Below are 17,120 nucleotides of genomic sequence, written 5' to 3'. Positions count from 1 at the left end.
ATAAGGTCATGAGGGTGGGGCCCTCATGAATGGGATTAGTGTTCTTCCAAGAATCATGAGAGAGCTTGCTTCCCCTCTGCTCTCCACCCTGTGAGGACACAATGAGAAGTCTATAGTCTGAGAGAGATCTCCAGAACCCAACTGTGCTGCTCTGATCTCAGACTTCTAGCCTCCAGAACTGTGAGAAAATGTGTCTGTTTTTTATAAGCCACCTGGTCTCTGGTATTTGCTCAGATGGCCCAAACTGACTAAGACACTCATCTTCCTGTACACTTCATTTCCAACATCTGTGTATGAGAGTGAGCTCTGTCCCCAGCTACCCAGCCTGGGACACTAGGCTATGGCACCTATTTTCTTACCAACAACAAAGATTGTTGTGTACCGCCATGAGCAAAACTAAATTGAACTGCATTTCCCCTCAAGCTATTTGTCAGGTAAGAATTCCCCTCAGCAAGAATTTTCCTATCCTTTTCCTTTAGCCCATGCTGACCTGCAGTATAGCAATTTCTCCCATCTGCAAGTGAGGAAGAAAGGCGTCTCCCCCCAGCAGCCCCTCCCTGCACCCTCCTTGGAAGGGCGGGAGCAGCTCCTTTCCTGAAGGCAGTCCCCAGAGGCAGTTTAATCTATAGCAGGCCTTTCCCCCAAGAAATTCACCCACATTTCCCATCTTTCAGCTGCTTTGGGCTGCGTCATTGCTCAAGAGCATCTTTTCTAAAGCAGGAACACCCCAGGGCACCCCCCAGATTACATATCATTAGAGGAAGGCAGAAACCATTTTGACCCACAACTTTAATTAATTTCTGTATCTCCATTGTGCTCTGGGATCAGCTTAAATGCTGCTGAAAGAGATCTCGGGCTCCCCGGACTGCTCCAGTGGGACAGGCCAGGATCTCAGGGAACAACAAACGGCAAGGAAGAGATGAATAACCAGTGAATGCCCCCTTGAGGATAAATGTTCACAAAACGGTAAAGAAAGGGAGAAAAGAGGCAGGCAGGCTGGCAGGGAGCATCGCCGATATCCAGAACCCTGGGTCAGACCAACACACAGCACAGCCACTGCAAAAGAAGATCGGGGTGAGCTCAGGGGTCCTCAGGAGCTGGTGTGACTGCGCCAGAGGCGCTCTCCTGCCTCACGTGGTATGACTTGTTCTAGCTGTGTCCTCCAGTAAGTGCCTTGCTCAACAGGAGGAAGCAAGGAAGCCCTTAACTGGGTCACTACCCCCTGAGCCAGAGCCCCATGGAAAAGTGACTCAGGAAAAGCTTAGCCCCAAAGGGACTTCCAAAAGTTTCAGGTTCAACACTATTGAGCGGGTGTTTGTAGACATCCACAGACATGCTTCCAGGAGGGCTTTCCCTAGATCACTGAAAGGGGTCAATGACATTCCTATTCTACAGAAGAAAAGAAGTGGTTGTACCCAGACAACTAGGCAGGGCCAGGAATGACCTGGTGCTCTAGTTCCTCTGCCTGAGAAGCAGATCGAGGGCAATGCCTCCTGGCCTGGCCCCTCAGCACATGCCCACACCTGCATTCCCTCAAGCCAATAAAGGCCCTGCTGCATAGGCTGCAGCCCTCCACAGAGGAAAGGCACGACGTTGTCAGCGTAAGATATTACGGGCTTTGTACACAGTAATTTACACCCATTTATTTTGCATCTGCACTCTACCTTGTTGCAATTTAATTCTTTGTTTCTGATATCCTTCTATACGTCAATCAAAGATGCCTGGTCCTAAAAGTTAGGCACTTACCACCCACCATTCCATCCAAATTAATAAGAGCTTGCATCCTTGAAATGATTTGATATGTAACTGTAGCTTTATCTTTAAAACAACAACAATAATAATAATAATAAATAAAAATATTTGAAAGATTGATGACAATCACACTCCTCCCGGCAATGCCTGCCATAGAACATGTGTTGTATCCGCATGGAAATAAGGCAAGTCAGTGTGAATTAACAGCGCTCGGCAGCAATACCATCCAAGAATGTTCAAGTACCATCAGCAAGCAGTTTATCAAAACCACTTACCTCTGCCAGAGAGAGCCGGACAATGTCATTCTGGTCCTTGTCCAGAAGGCTGAACAGTTCTAGAATGCCAGAGAAGGAATGAAATCAGATGGGGATGTTCCTGGACTTTGGAGCAGCCAGAGAGCTGTCTCTGTCCACCCCACCTGGTACCTTCCCCCGGCCCCTGCACCCTTCCCAGCTCCCACTCAGCTTCAGGCACCCCGAAAAGCTAGATCTGGATCCAGTGCCCAGGGTGAGGGTTTTAGACAGCAGATGTCCTCTTGCCCAATTAGACAAACTTGCAGATGTGAGCAGAGAAGGTCCTTTGGCCATCTCCACCCTCAGAAGCTCTAGAAACTTGCAATTCTTTCAACAGGGGTTGGGGATAGGGTCGTGGAACAGAGGTGGTTGCCCCATTTGTAGGTAATCCAGTCACTGACCTTTCCCCATTAGAATTTACCACTTCCCAGCCCTCACTGGAAGGAAAACTCCCTCCCTTAATATGATACCTTAGCATGAGCCCAAGGGGGCACTAGACCATCTAAAGGCTTCCAGAAGGAGACCCCTATTGCCCCTCTGGGAGGTGACACACGCTCTCAATATGATCCCTATGGAGGCATAGATGCTAAAAGCCATTTAAGGACCGTTGCTGGGACTCATTCATTTGGCCCAGTGACTGCATGTAGTAGGTGCACAACAGTCTTTTTAAATCTCCCAGAGAAGGCAGCACCTTGGGCGTGGCCAGCTTGGGCTTCCTCAGCCCCTTTAGTTTCTGCTTCCCCTCCTCCAAGGATGCCACAGTTTCTGAAGCCTGTCTGGTTCTGCTTGCTGGCCCTGCCCCCTGCCCCTCTCCACACCTCAGGAGGAATGAGATAGGGTTAAAGGAGAGAGTGATTCACTGAAGAGGGTCTCCAGGCGGATCATACAAGCAAGGAAGCTGTCGAAGTCGATGCCAAGTTTGCTGCATGCATACCGCATGGCGATGGTCTGCTGTACCTGCTTGCTGAGGGTGAAACCTACGGGCAGAGGGGGGCCAGGTTATAGGTAGAGTAGGGGGCTCGGCCCTGTCTACAGCAGAAGTCAGGGCTGACTCAGGCCTGACGCTGCCCCCTTCAGAAGATACCAGAAGGGTCTGGTCATCCAATCAGTCTCCTTTTAGATAATCCTCAACAGGATAAGCCTCCTCCCTGATCCAAGAATAAGGCCTGTAGCTCCAACACTCACTCAGCTGTGCATCACACTGGCCACAGCAAGAAAAAACAGGGAAGGTGAGGGGACAGTCTCTCCTGCCCATCCCCTTCACAGCCCCGTCCCCTGTGATTGCTGTCACCTTCCCAGTAACAGGCAAAGTCCTTGGAAAAAGTCTAAAGAATCCAGCAACATTCCCTCCTCCCCAGATAAGGAAGGTGCTCAACAAATATTTGTTGTCACATTGACATCCAACATAAGGTAACTACCACTGATGGTCATTAGCCACCATCATATTAAGAGTTTAAAATGAGCACATCTTGGGACTTCCCTGGCAGTCCAGTGATTAAGGCTTCACCTTCCAATGCAGGGGGTGGAGGTTTGATCCCTGGTCAGGAAGCTAAGATCCCACATGCCTCGTGGCCAAAAAACCGAAACGTAAAACAGAAGCCGTATTGTAACAAATTCAATAAAGACTTTAACATTGGTCCACATCAAAAAAAATCTCTAAAAAAGGAAGAAATAGACTAGAGCTATACATTTCAATAAGGATAAATCTCAGGGCTGTGGATTGATCTGGCTGCTCAGACCCACCTTCTCCAGCTCTAACCACTGGCCTTAATATTCCTGCCTTCCAGTTCTAGTGTCCTTCCTCAGGGACTGGGAAGGTCCTGGCTATAGAAGTCAAGTGCAGGAATAGGGAGGGTTCTATTAAAGCAACTTTATGGCCTTCTTACCTAGGAATCATGCAGATATTCAAATACTGTATTTATAAAAATTACACAAGTTATACATGAAAACATACAATATCAAAGCATATTAAAAGTTCAAGCCCCCCCTTGGAAGGGGAGGTGGCGGGATGAATTGGGAGATTGCTATTGACATTTGTACACTACTATGTATAAAATAGATAATGAATGAGAACCTACTGCATAGCACAGGGAACTTTACTCAGTGCTCTGTGGTGACCTAAATGGGAAGGAAATCCAAAAAAGAGGGGTTATATGTATAGGTATTGTTGATTCTCTTTGCTGTACAGCAGAAACTAACACAACATTGTAAAGCAACTATACTCCAATAAAAATTTATTTTTAAAAAGTGAAAGAAAAAATGGACACAGGCACCAACGGGTACATAGCAGGTACTTCACCACTAGGGGATGTCATTGCACACGGGAGTTTTTGGATACCAGGGAGAAAGATGCTTTTAGATGATGGCATACATGGTCTGGCAAACGGGACTTCAGTTGGTTCACTCCTTCAAAAAAATATTTACTGGACACCTGGCACATGTTGGGAATGGTTCTGTATCTGTGTCTGAGATGTAGTGGTGAACAAGACATGGTCCTTGCTCTCAAGGACCTTAACGTAGTGGAATTATCTGTTGCTCTGAGAAAATATACATGAAAACGCTTTGGAAATGGTAAGGCAACCTGGCAAAACAGGTATTATTTTACTGTTGTCATATTACATGTTGACAGCATCTTTGCAACCCTTCTCTAGTATGTTTGTTCAACTGCTTTCTTTTTTTCCCTCCCCCATTCCAAGCAGGCCCTTTAAATGTCCAGCTATCCAAGTTTTGGAGATTTCTGGAGGGAGAAAAACAGAAGTTCTTGAAGGCAAGGGCAATGGCTCTTCCTGTCTCCTGTAAAGTCTTAAGTCCCCTGAAGATATTATCCCTGTGGCGTGTGTGTGTGTGTGTGTGTGTGTGTGTGTCAGGGGGAGGGGTACCTTAAAGAGAAAAGGCCAAGTTTCCCTGAGACCAAGAAGATGTTGGCAGTTCCCAGGGCCCTGAAATATGGGAACCCTTGTATGGCTCCATACATGATGCTCTGGGGACCTCAGAAGGGAAGGTTGTCCCCTAGGCCTGGCGACGCCTAGTTTACCAAAGATTCTAAGCCACAGACCTAGTACAGAAGCCCAAGAGCTGCCAGACATGAAGGAACCTATGAGCTGAGACAGTGGGTCTCTCAAGGGAGAACAGTGAGGACCCGTGACTGGTACAGACTTCCTGTTACTTTGGTGTTTCAGAAAACCCCAAGACCATGGGAGGTGGAGATGGTGCACCCCGACAATGACTGAGATTGAACTCCTGAAGTGGGGGCTTAGTAAGCTTTTTTAATTAAAGTATAGTTGATTTACAATATTGTGTGAGTTTCTGGTGTACAGAAAAGTGATTCAAATATATATATTCAGAGTATGAGAAAGAATATATGTACACATTTTCTTTCTCATATTCTTTTCCATTATGGTTTATTACAAGATATTGAGTATAGTTATACTAGGTCTTTGTTGTTTACCTATTTTATATATTGTAGTGTATATCTGTTAATCCCAAACTCCTAATTTATCCTTCCCCCTCCTTTCTCCTTTGGTAACCATATATTTGTTTTCTATGTCTGTGAGTCTGTTTCTATTTTGTAAATAAAGCAATTGAAGCACCCCTGGGGGGCTTGTTGAAAGTGCAAGTCCTCGGGCCCCAAGCCAGACCTGCGGAATCAGAGACTCTGGGGCTGGGGCCCAGCAGCCTGTGCTTTTCACAAGCCCCCACGCCTTGGAACCACTGACCAAAGAGCCACCGGCACTTGCAGAGTACAGGCTGCACAGCGACGCGCAGAGAGCACCAGGAGATGCTCCTGGAGGCTCCGCTGTGTGTGCGGAGGACCTCGCTCTCATCAACGGGCCGCTTCTGACGGGAGCCACCATCCATCAGACTTAATGCACGTTTGAATTTAATTACTTTTGAGTAGTGAAGAGGGACATGCTCTAAATCATCCATTCCCTCTTGTCTGTTGCCTCCATAACCAATAATATGCATTTGGGAGCCATCAGGCAGGGTAGACCAGTGATCGGCAGCCTTGGAAGAAGGCATAGGCTGGAACCTGTGAACTTGGGCCTCATTGGCACATGCTACCAGGTGGCCAAGGTTGAGAACCCGGGGGGAGCAGGGATTAGCACAGCAAGGCAAACGTACCCCTACATAATTCGAGTAATAGACTCCGGCTGGGGTAGGCCCAGACAGAAAAAATGGTTCCTAACCTTGGCTGCACATTGGAATCACCCCAGAGATTCTGCCATAATTGGTCTGGGCATGGAGATGTCTAAGAGCTCCCAGGTGTCCCTAGCGTGCAGCCGAGGGGAGGCTCGCTGGGCTGGGACGAGCTGGGGCCTGACTGTGTGCCAGCTGCATGGATGAGGCAGTCTCACAGCACACCCCGCCAGCCCCTGCCCACGAGGCCGCCGGGATAGCAGGGTGAGGCCTGGGACCGCAGCAGGAAACCCCAGATGTAAGTACGACCCTGATGACATGCCTCTCTAACCCAGCTGTAAATCACTGAGGAGACGCAGGAAAAGCTGGGAGCCAAAAAGATAAAGTTGGTGCTTCCTTCTCTTATCAGATATCAGGGCCTTTATTTCTGTCGGCTAGATAAACAGGAGCCTAAGTGAGCTACAGTCATCTTGTTTGGATCAGACCACCAGGCACACAAGGGGCAAAGGTCACCACTGTCCCCTTCCTGGCAGGTGGGACCCAAGTGTCTTTACCAGCTCTCTCAGGGTTAGCAGCTTACCGGATCCTGTGGGAGTCAGTTTGTGGGAGAACCGGCTTCCATCAGAGGAAGCACATGCCACTGGATGCCCATCACGAAGGCAGCCCAGCTGTTCCTTACCAAGGAGGACATCTCCGTCAGTGTTCACATACCTCCCTGGGGACCTACAGGGCAGGAGACAAGAGCATGTCACCTGAGGGGTGCCGTGGGCCTCCCTTTGTGCCTTTGTGTCCCTCCCCACATCTGGCCCACAGACTGTGCAGTCCTGGGCCACTGGGAGGAATTCTGTGCTAAAGTGAGAGTCATCAGCATTTCTGAAACTGGAAAGTCATTGGTGAATTTTCAAGGCCATCTGTGGACTACTGAGCCCTAGAAATCCGAAAGGAAAAAAAAGGTTCTACTTTATTTTCATATTGTATAATCTACCAGGATCCCAAATGTTTGAGGAGTACTAACCTTGGGGCTTAAATGAGAACTAACATCTTACAGACCTACAGACCTGGCCTCCAGATCAAGGGCTTGGCCAGAAAGGGGTCTCACTCAACTCGAGACATAATTTAATCACCACTGGCTACAGGGATTGGTCCAGGAATAGGCACGTGACCCAAGCTGAGTCTATCACAGGCTTCTCTAGGATTTTCAAATTGGAACTAAGGGAAGGGGCCCCCTTGTTTTATGTGAGTGATATTAGAGAGACTGTGCAGAAAGCCAGACCAGGAAGATGGCACTGACACCAGAGGGGAGATGTGAAGAGAAAGGGCCCTGAGAGCAGGCACGTCCCCTGTCCTAAGCATCCCTGTCCTTCCCTGGGTTTGGTGACATGAGCTGGTAAATTCCTTTTTCACTGGTCTAGGTAGAGTTAGGTCCTATTATTTGCAAATGGAAATGGTGATGCCCACAGGTGATCTCAGATGCAGAGTGGGAGTCCTCCCATGCCAGAGAAGACTCCGAAGAGGGTTCAATCCCCCCCCGTCCTTTTCCCACCTTTGCCCCTCCCAAGCAGGTTCTTTTGACCAGAAGAGCAGGAAGTGCATTGTTTGTGGCTTAGGTCTGTGGGCAACTGCCAACTCTGAGGGAAAAAAATTAGGGAAAATTTGCATCAGCTGGCATCCTCCCTCTAGAGCCCCCATTTATAATTGGCAGCAGAGGTAGAAAAATCTGCAGTCACTGTCACTCCTCTAAGTTTGCATCCAAAGCTAAAATCCCACCTGCAGAGACCCTGGCTGTCTGGGAGAGCAGAGGTCCTCGGGGGATCTGCCTCCCAACCGCCTTCACCCCCTGGGCAGGGACTCTCAACCACCTCGGCTGTCTTTGTATTCACCCGGCCCACCGCCGCAGGCAATATGCTCTGAATCCACTGCCAAGAGGCCCCAGGCAGGAACTGAGCCAGCCAGCCAGGACTCAGGTGGCACAAGTCCCCAGCCGCAGCATCCAGGCAGGAGCACAGGCCAGCCTTGCCCACTGATGGATGGAAAGGGACAGTCACCTTTGAAATGCAAGATCCTGAATGCAAATGACAGGCCTGTGTGGCAGGAGCCTGTTGTCACAGCAGGAAGATTACAGGGGAGAGAGAGGGGGCCAGACAAGCAGGGGTTTTTAGCCTTTGGGGGTTTCTGGCTGTTCCTCAGTCAGTGTCAGTTTTCCCACCTCAAACCAGACTCCAGTTTGCAGACAGTTAAAGCCAGAAGAGGCAGTTCCAAGGGTCAGAGAATGGCACCCCCTGCAATCCCTACATGCCCTCTCTCCAACACCGGGTACTTTCTACAAGCCCAGGCACAGACACTCCCCACAGGGCTGTACACCTTCCTCACCCTAACGTTAAAGCGGCTGTGTTCACAGATGTCATGTTCTAATTTATATGCCTCTGGCTGTAAGAAGAAAGTCCACGGATCACATACATGGGGTTATTTTATAAGCAGCTGTAAACTAATGTCTGAAAAATTGACGTGCCATATAGATTATTTACAAGAGCAAACGCCATGCCCACAAAGCTATTTGCGTGTGTTAGCTCACGTCCCTTTGAAGGAACGCTTTGTTGATCCGGTTATAGAAGGTGGAGCTGGTGGATGAAGAGCTGGTGGCCACAGTCCCCATTCGGCCCACCCTTTGGCCATACCCGCCTCCCGCCTGCTCTCCCAAACTGTCACTTCCTCTCCAGCTGTCAAGAAGCACACGATGTCCCCTATGGCTGGAATGTTCTCCCTCATCCACCTTGGAAATCCAGCTCATTTTTTGACGCCCTGATCAAATTCTTCTCCTCCACGAAGCTATCCCTCTCGGAGGACACCTCAGCTCACCGTGCTGGTCCCCATCATAGCAGATCTGACCTGCCCTGTAGTCAGTGGAGTGTGTGTGTAGTTTTCCCCTCTACTTTGTGAGCACCCTGAGGTCGATAACCTTCTGCTCTTCCTCTGGATCTCAGCTTTCAGCACGGCACCTGGCACGTGGCAGATACGCACTAAAGAAGTGTTGAATTGATATGCATAGGGTAAGTGCTTTCTTGGTTTTTTATCCCTATAAGTAAAAAATCTGTTTTGGTCCTACTTACATTCTAGGTGGTGATGGAAGGGATAAGCTGGAGTAGAATTGGAGCTTATTTATTTGAAATACTTTTCTCCAGCCATCAAGCAGCAATTATTTTCCAACTCCCATTCCTCCAACACAAAATACACACACATACACACACACACTAAACTCTAAAGCTCTAAGTTCCAAAATAAGAGAAAGAAAGGGGCTGGAGTTCACATGAGCTTGACAATCGCATTTTTCCTTACTGGTTTCTTATTACAGTACTTCTTTTTCATGCACTTATGTATACTGAGATGTTGGGCTTCCAGCCAGCTCTTGGTGTTTCTGATTAGAATTGTATTTTTCCCAAGAAATTCATTTTTAACAAAATTCTATAAAAACAACCACCATGAATCCCTCCGGAATTCGTTATAAAAAGTCTTTGCCTTGTAAAATAAGTGGATTCCAATTTGATCCTGGCTAGGCTTGTCAAGATCCAGGGGTCTTGCTTTAACCTACTTGTTAGGCTGCAAAATCTATAGAGGGGTGGTTACAGGGCAAACTGGGGTATTGAGCCACGCACTGCAGCCTGAGCCCAGAGCCAGCTGTGACCTTCAATCCAGAGACACCAGAACTGAAAATGACCTGGGGCTCCTTTCACCCCAGCCCACGCCTTGTGTGTCCTAACAAGTGTTTCAAGGTTGCCCAGGGAGAAAGAGGATTTGTCTTTCGCTCCCTTCCCCCACTCTGTGATGTCCTCATACTCCTTGTGTCACCTTCTTGGCTCCTGTCCCCTGAGAAGCCTATAACTAGAGAGAGTCTAATAAGTGTAGTTACACTGAACCCTCAATGACAGACAAAGCTTAATGAATTACACGTCTCAGCGTTAACAGTAGAGATTTAAGCCAGAGGAATGAATCTCTAATTGTGGAATTCAGGCCTCAGTAAGGCCACTGCGGGAGGCATTTTGGGGAGCAAGGAAAATGCTTGATTAGGGACATCCAAACAATGAGAAAGATTCGCTTCAATTGCTGGGCAAAATATTCTGACCAAAGACACCAGGCGTGCCGTGACGGCTGACCCCAGCTCCAGAGTACCTTGTAGACAGCATAGCCGATGCTGAGCGTACCCTGTCCCATCCTCTTCTGTTGCCTGCGATTCTTCTGCATCAGTCCCAGCAGCACCGTGCAGCCGGGTTCACCAATGCTCTCCTCCTGGTGGTCACCCACCTCGTCCAAACAGATTTTGAACTGGAGATTGGTCCAGTAAGTGGTTAGAAGTCACCCAGGAGATCGTGGTTCACCCCAGAGTGGGTGGGTGAGGAGATCGGGAAGAATAGAATGAAAGGGAGGAATTTTGATCATCCCAAGGAAAGCATAACTCTGGCCAAACTGTGCCGGGTAAGCAGGCCTTGGCAAGTTTGCTTTACAAGGTGGTCAGCATTTCCTCCTGTCTCCCTACCTCACCCACATACCAGCACACACCCCCCACAGCATGTGGAAACTTTACACTTGTTCATTTGATCAACCAGGGCCCAGATATACTTGACGGGATATTCAAGGTCCCGTGGTCCCAGGGCTACACTGGGTCCCCCTGGGAAGGAAACTCCAAGTCTTCTGGGGAAATGATTAACATCTCCTTGTTCTCAGCCTGTGAAGAAGTGGCCTGTGAAGATGAACCCATCTCCTCAAGGAAGGAGGTCTCTGGGGGAAAAAGCAGGTCCCTGAAACATACAAGGACAAAGTCCAGCAAAGACTAGCTACCAAGGAGGCCTCTCCTGACAGACTATAAAGAGGTGACCACTCGGGCTTCCCTGGGAAGCCTGTCGGACGGGCCCCTGCTTCAGATCACAGCCCCAAACAGCCATGATTGCTGATCCTCTGTCCATTGATCCAGGGGCCCCACTAGATGGCTCAGCATTGCAGCCAGTGATGAGAGACACTCCCTCAAGAGTACGTCATTTAATAATGCCCAAGGAATAATAATTGGCAATTAAGAAGCATGCCTGCCATACCACCTATGGATATTTTAAAACACTGCTTCATTTCAAATGTGACCTTAAAAAAAAAAAAAAATCTCTCCAAACAGTGACTGTACAAACCAAGGCACAGAGATGGCAAATGGGTCATCCAGGGGCACACAGCAATTCTATGACTGACTCAAGTGGCAGAGTATGATTGAGGAAGATAGGCTTGGCAGCCATCTCCGTGCCAGGGCCTCAGTAATTTCAATAACGATGTGCCCTGGGGGAAGAAAGGGGTGGGGGATGGAGGGAGTGCTTAGATCCTCTAGATAAGGGTCCAACCTGGTACAATAACAAGGCATTCACAGGTGACCAAGAGCCACTGGTTATTATATTTTCTTAACAATAAAATTACTTATTCAGGGCTTCCCTGGTGGCGCAGTGGTTGAGAGTCCGCCTGCCGATGCAGGGGACACGGGTTCGTGCCTCAGTCTGGGAAGATCCCACATGCCGCGGAGCAACTAGGCCCGTGAGCCATGGCCGCTGAGCCTGCGCGTCCGGAACCTGTGCTCTGCAACAGGAGAGGCCACAACAGTGAGAGGCCCGAGTACCGCAAAAAACAACAACAACAGCAACAAAAATTACTTATTCAATTCCACCTTCCCAGAACTTCCACTTCCAGATGTTTTTTTTTATCTAAGGCACAAGTGTGTAGATTTTAAAACAAATATCTGTCCGTTCCAGAGGAGCCAAAGACAATTCTGTAATCTTCTATACTTACATCATTACCAAAGGGCAGGAACTGTCCATCTCTTCCCGACAGCTAGCTGGTGGCACAGATGGGGTATCGATTTCGTGCAGACAGATACCTTAGGCACCCCCTACAGTTCCGAGCTCCCAAAATGATCCATGCAAATTTCCTACACATTTTCTAAGAGCTTGCTAATGGTGAGCATATTTTAATTTCTCCCAAATGCAACATTACTGCAATCCCTACATTTTTTGTTTACTCCTTAACAGAGCTAGAAGAAGAAAATGGGTCATAAAAATAACACATCCCATTTGTATAACACTACACCATTTACAAAGCGCTTCCAAAGGTGGGTATTATCCCTCCACTTTGACGACTGGGAAATTGAAGCTCAGACCAGGGAAACGACCCTCCCAGGGTCCCAGAGCTGTTGCACCGGGCATCTGAGCGACAGTGGCAGGAAAGGACCACCCTCCTTCCATCTCTGCCGTCAGAAATGGGAGCTCAGGTTGGATGGGGATAATGAACAAGAGACCGGGTCAGGACCCAGGACTGCACCCACATGGGATTTTATTCTAACACTACTTCCACGCCCTGAGCACAGGCCTGCAATGAGCTCTGTCGTGAGAACAAGACCCAATGCTTACAAGTCGAGGTCGGTTAAAAATGTCAACATCAGACCAGGAGGGGCATGGGGCCTGGGGAGGTGGGAAGTGGAGAGGGTGGGTTTTGCTTTCTTTCATTTCTCCTTAGAGATGTGGGGTTGTTTTTCGGAGTTTCTTCCTCCGGTGCTGCCTCAGCTGATTCAACCTAGGAGGAGCCTATATGTGTAGATATGAGTGGTCTCCCGCAAACAGGGAAGGCTTCCCACCTTTAATAAGATGAGGGCCCGGGTTAGTGCAGAGGCAGCGGTTTGCGCCAGACTATCCCCACCAGGGAGGGAGTTCTAATGACGACCAGGGAAGTGGACAGTGGCCATTCGCACACCCTGTGTGTGACCACCCCTGACCCAGGCTGTCTGACTCAGGTGCAAACAAAGCAGAACGGCCACTCGGATGGATGCGGTCTACTGATACAGTGATGCTGGACCCATGTCCCTCTAGCGCACCATTAGCTACTGTCCCAGGGCACAGTGGGCCGGTTGCCAGCCAGCCGGGCCACATGGGGATGGAGGAAGCCCCAGAGAAAAACAAGAGGCCTTGGTGCAGGGTGACAAGTGCATGGTTAGTATGAAGAGGAAACAGCCTTGGTGGGCAGGGGGCAGGTGGGTGAAGCAGAGATAGTCTGAACACACAGACACTGAAGCATGATGATACCTGAGATCAGGTCCCGGGTGAGTGGCTGCAGAGCCACCATCCACCACTGCTGCCCTGGCCTCCAAGCCCCAGAAAGAAGCTGGGCCACCAAGGGGTGCCAGGAGCCAGAGAACAGAGTGCAAAGGCACTGTCCCAAGATTAACATATAAGGATGCCCAGCCCTGGGAGGACAAGCCAGAAGAAGGTGAGCACGGCAGCTCCCGCCTCACCTGGGTAGTTCCGTCAGCCGCCGGCAGTGGAGCCCCGTATCCAGCACCCACTGAACGGAATCAGGTTCCACCTGTGCCCCTCCTCACTGCTCAGGGAGTCCAGGGACAGGTTGCAGATCTCTAGCCGAGAGAACTGCCGCAAGAAATCCGAAAAAGACATCCTGGGGGCAGAGGGACAGGTGGGCTCTCAGTCGAGAGAGCTGGGCTGGGAAAGTGATGGAAGGCGTGCCCCCTGGGCACAGGACGGACCAAAGGCCGTGGCTAGCTCGGATCTTTTCCGCAGCCCACTGTACAAATATGCAGGGGTCATTGACCACTTTCCTCACTTTGTTATATTGTTAGCATCTCCATTTTTCTTAGAGAACCCCCTCTCATATCTCACCCAACAGGCAAAGAGATGAAACCATCAACTGGAGAGACCCTGGCAGGTAAATGGAACCAAACCACCATCTCCAAGTTCCCTCCTGTTTACATCTAACTGGTGTTAAAGTTGGAGCCTAGAGATGGCCCCTAAACCACATCATATTCTCAGTGGTGTCCCTATTATCTTCCTTAGCCCATGAGTAAAGGAAGTTATCTTTTTTTTTTTTTTTTTTGCGGTACACGGACCTCTCACTGTTGTGGCCTCTCCCGTTGTGGAGCACAGTCTCCGGATGTGCAGGCTCAGCAGCCATGGCTCACGGGCCCAGCCGCTCCGTGGCATGTGGGATCTTCCCAGACCGGGGCACGAACCTGTGTCCCCTGCATCAGCAGGCGGACTCTCAACCACTGCACCACCAGGGAAGCCCAAGTTATCTTATTTTGATGCTATGCTAAATCTTGGACTTAAAGAGATAGGAACAGTGCTCCTATTTCACTGGAAAGATATGGAAACTGAAGAAGACAAGCTGATAGCTAATCCATGTTGAGGCCCAGATATCTTGGTTTCAATGTTTTAGACATACTGGTACGGAGGTAGAACTACTCTGGGGTAAAAGGGGGAGGAGAAAGAAGCCCTCCTGACTGGGAACCATGTTGAATTCCTGGAACACCTAGAGAGAGCTGCCCACCTGTGAACCAGGAATGGACCCACAACTAAGGGGAAAGCACTCCCGCAGATGAGAACTCACCAGAACTCTCCATCCTCAGCTTTCTTGTCCAGCTTTTCTTTCTGCCTAGGATCTATGTAATTCCATTCTGGTGCACTGGAAAAGAAAGAATAACATTTAAAGTTTTTTTTAAAGGAAGCAGAGGTGATCATTCCTGAAGGGTTTGCTGCAGTGCAAGCTGTTTACTGCAGCTCAACATCCCCCTGAGAAATGGGGAATACCGAAATGACAGCTGGAGGTGGGAAGGGAGTGTAGCCTGGGGAAGGGACGGGGCTTCACGGGCACTAGCAGGGTGACCCCAGACATGCAGCAGGAACACTGCACCATGGCTTTGCTCTAAGTTCACTCTCCAGGCAAGTTTTACATTCATGTCTGATTCAGCCCCCCAGGCCCTGATCACAGGGCTGGGCAAGTCCAAGGCAGGAGCTGTGAGAACGGCAGGAGCTGTGAGAACGGCAGGAGCTGTGAGAATGGCAGGAGCTGTGAGAATGGCCGTCACAGGCCACTCCACCCCTTCTCAACTGGTGAGACGTCCTACTGGCTTATCTATCAGTCTGAAGTGAAGATACTGTGAGAGGGTCTGAGCATCTCTGGGCACATGAACATGGTCCCCTTCCTGAGCCTGCAAAATGACAATCAGGCCCAGTTTTGTGACAATTTCCATGAAGTAATGTCACCCTGTGCGGCCTCCTGCTGGCGGCCTTTCCATAGCAATACCCACATAATTTGTTGAAATGCCATTTCCAGCTACCTGACCTTTAAGAAGTTAGGTTTTCCTGAAATATGTATGCAACGCTAAATAACTGAGCAGTATCCAGATCCAGATCCATCTTTTAAAAATCCCTTCCCTGATTGCTTTCAGCAAAACGTGAAGACCTCCCCATCGCTGCATAAAAGCTGGGGCATACCCAAGCCCAGCCTGTTCCTCCAGGGGGCTCTCAGGACCCCTAGGGATCAAGGAGGGGAGCACCCAGGGCCTATTTAGTTCATGGAAACAGTCATTGGATCAGACCAAACCTCAGGGGCTTCCCTGGGCTTCCCTGGGCTTCCCTGGTAGCGCAGCGGTTGAGAATCTACCTGCCAATACAGGGGACATGGGTTCGATCCCTGGTCCGGGAAGATCCCACATGCTGCGGAGCAACTAAGCCCATGCGCCACAACTACTGAGCCTGCGCTCTAGAGCCCATGAGCCACAACTACTGAGCACACGTGCCACAACTACTGAAGCCCGCGCACCTAGAGCCCATGCTCCACAACGAGAGAAGCCACTGCAATGAGAAGTCCATGCACTGCAATGAAGAGTAGCCCCCGCTCGCCACAACTAGAGAAAGCCCGTGTGCAGCAACGAAGACCCAACACAGCCAAAAATAAATAAATAAAATAAATAAATTTATTTTTTTAAAAAAGAGCCAAACCTCAGAATGTGCTTGTTATAAACAAAGATTAGGGGACTAGCTGGAGAATATGAGATCTGACCTAAATCTGCCAGTTAGTTTTTTGAAACTTTAAAAAAAAATAGTTCTAATTTAAAGACATTGGGCTGAGACTAGGGATGTTACCTCAGAGATGCAGCACCCTCCTCCCCCAGCAGCCATGTATAAATACCCACGGCTGCGTCTCCAGATGGAGCCTGGGGGGCTTGCCTGTCATCACCTCACACCCTTGGACCTGTCCCAGCCTGTTAGGGACTGAGCAGCATTGGGGAAAGGAGATAAAGTCATATAAGCCCCGTAAGCAGCTTGGGGAGCAGCTGCTGCTTAAAATGGCCAAAACTAGGGTTTCAATTTCATTCAGCCATGACAACCTTTTGGGGCAGTTGGCAGAGCTAAGGTTTTGGGTTTTGCTCCATCATAGGCAGGAGAATGAAAAGTCTTTAATATAAGAGGTGATCCGTGGCCCTGGGGATGTGTTTCTTCATGACACAAACCTCAAGGGAAGTACCAGTTATGAGCACTAATGATGTGTGATTAGTTCATAAATGGAATAAAGTTCCTTCCAAAGCCCTGGTGGCATCATGCAGTGTGGACAGCACATATGAGGTACATATGAGGCTTAAGGATGTGCTGGGGGAGGGGCGAGTTGTTATTATGACCATTCCCACTTCTGGTGGCTCTTCATCTGTGACACTGGCCAATTCTCCATCCTTGCCCAGCGCCAAGCTGCCTCCCCCGTGCCAGCAGTGCTAACTAGGATGGAAACTGGGCCATGCTCTCTCCATCCTCCTGTACCACGGTGGCATCGATTCCAGGGCACAGCTGTCCCAGGACACCACAGGAGGCCTCTGTGTCCAGGCACCATCTCTGACTGGCTGTCACTCTCCACTGTGAGAGGTCTGGGCCCCTCCGTTCATGAATGACTTTGTCGGGAGAGATCAATACCCGCCCTAATGAGCTCTGGTGGAGCGGGCGCCACTCCCATTCATTCTCACTGCTTCTGGCGGCCAGTGGCTCCTAGGATCCAGTTCCTATTTCTAGGCACGTTTCTTCTTGATGCTGAGGGGTTTGTCCTTTGTCAGAGTGACCAGGCTTTGTGGAGTGGAAAGAA

General features: G+C 49.4%; 1 pseudogene across 1 annotated transcript in view; it reads right to left on the bottom strand.

Moving 5' to 3' along the window:
* Positions 1-1,032: 1,032 nt before the first annotated feature.
* LOC307066717 (calpain-8-like) overlaps positions 1,033-17,120 on the bottom strand; it is a 49,329-nt pseudogene continuing 33,241 nt past the window's right edge. The window contains exons 7-13 of the transcript in view: positions 14,598-14,672; positions 13,489-13,649; positions 10,331-10,522; positions 6,763-6,905; positions 2,906-3,022; positions 2,028-2,086; positions 1,033-1,056 (exon numbers count right to left, since the gene is read on the bottom strand). The product of the transcript in view is annotated as a calpain-8-like (transcript). The remainder of the gene's footprint in view (positions 1,057-2,027; positions 2,087-2,905; positions 3,023-6,762; positions 6,906-10,330; positions 10,523-13,488; positions 13,650-14,597; positions 14,673-17,120) is intronic.

Source organism: Hyperoodon ampullatus (assembly GCF_949752795.1).
Source record: "Hyperoodon ampullatus genome assembly, chromosome: 2".
Lineage (NCBI taxonomy): Eukaryota > Metazoa > Chordata > Mammalia > Artiodactyla > Ziphiidae > Hyperoodon > Hyperoodon ampullatus.
Note: the sequence above shows the minus strand (reverse complement) of the source record. Positions and strands in the feature narration are given on the sequence as shown.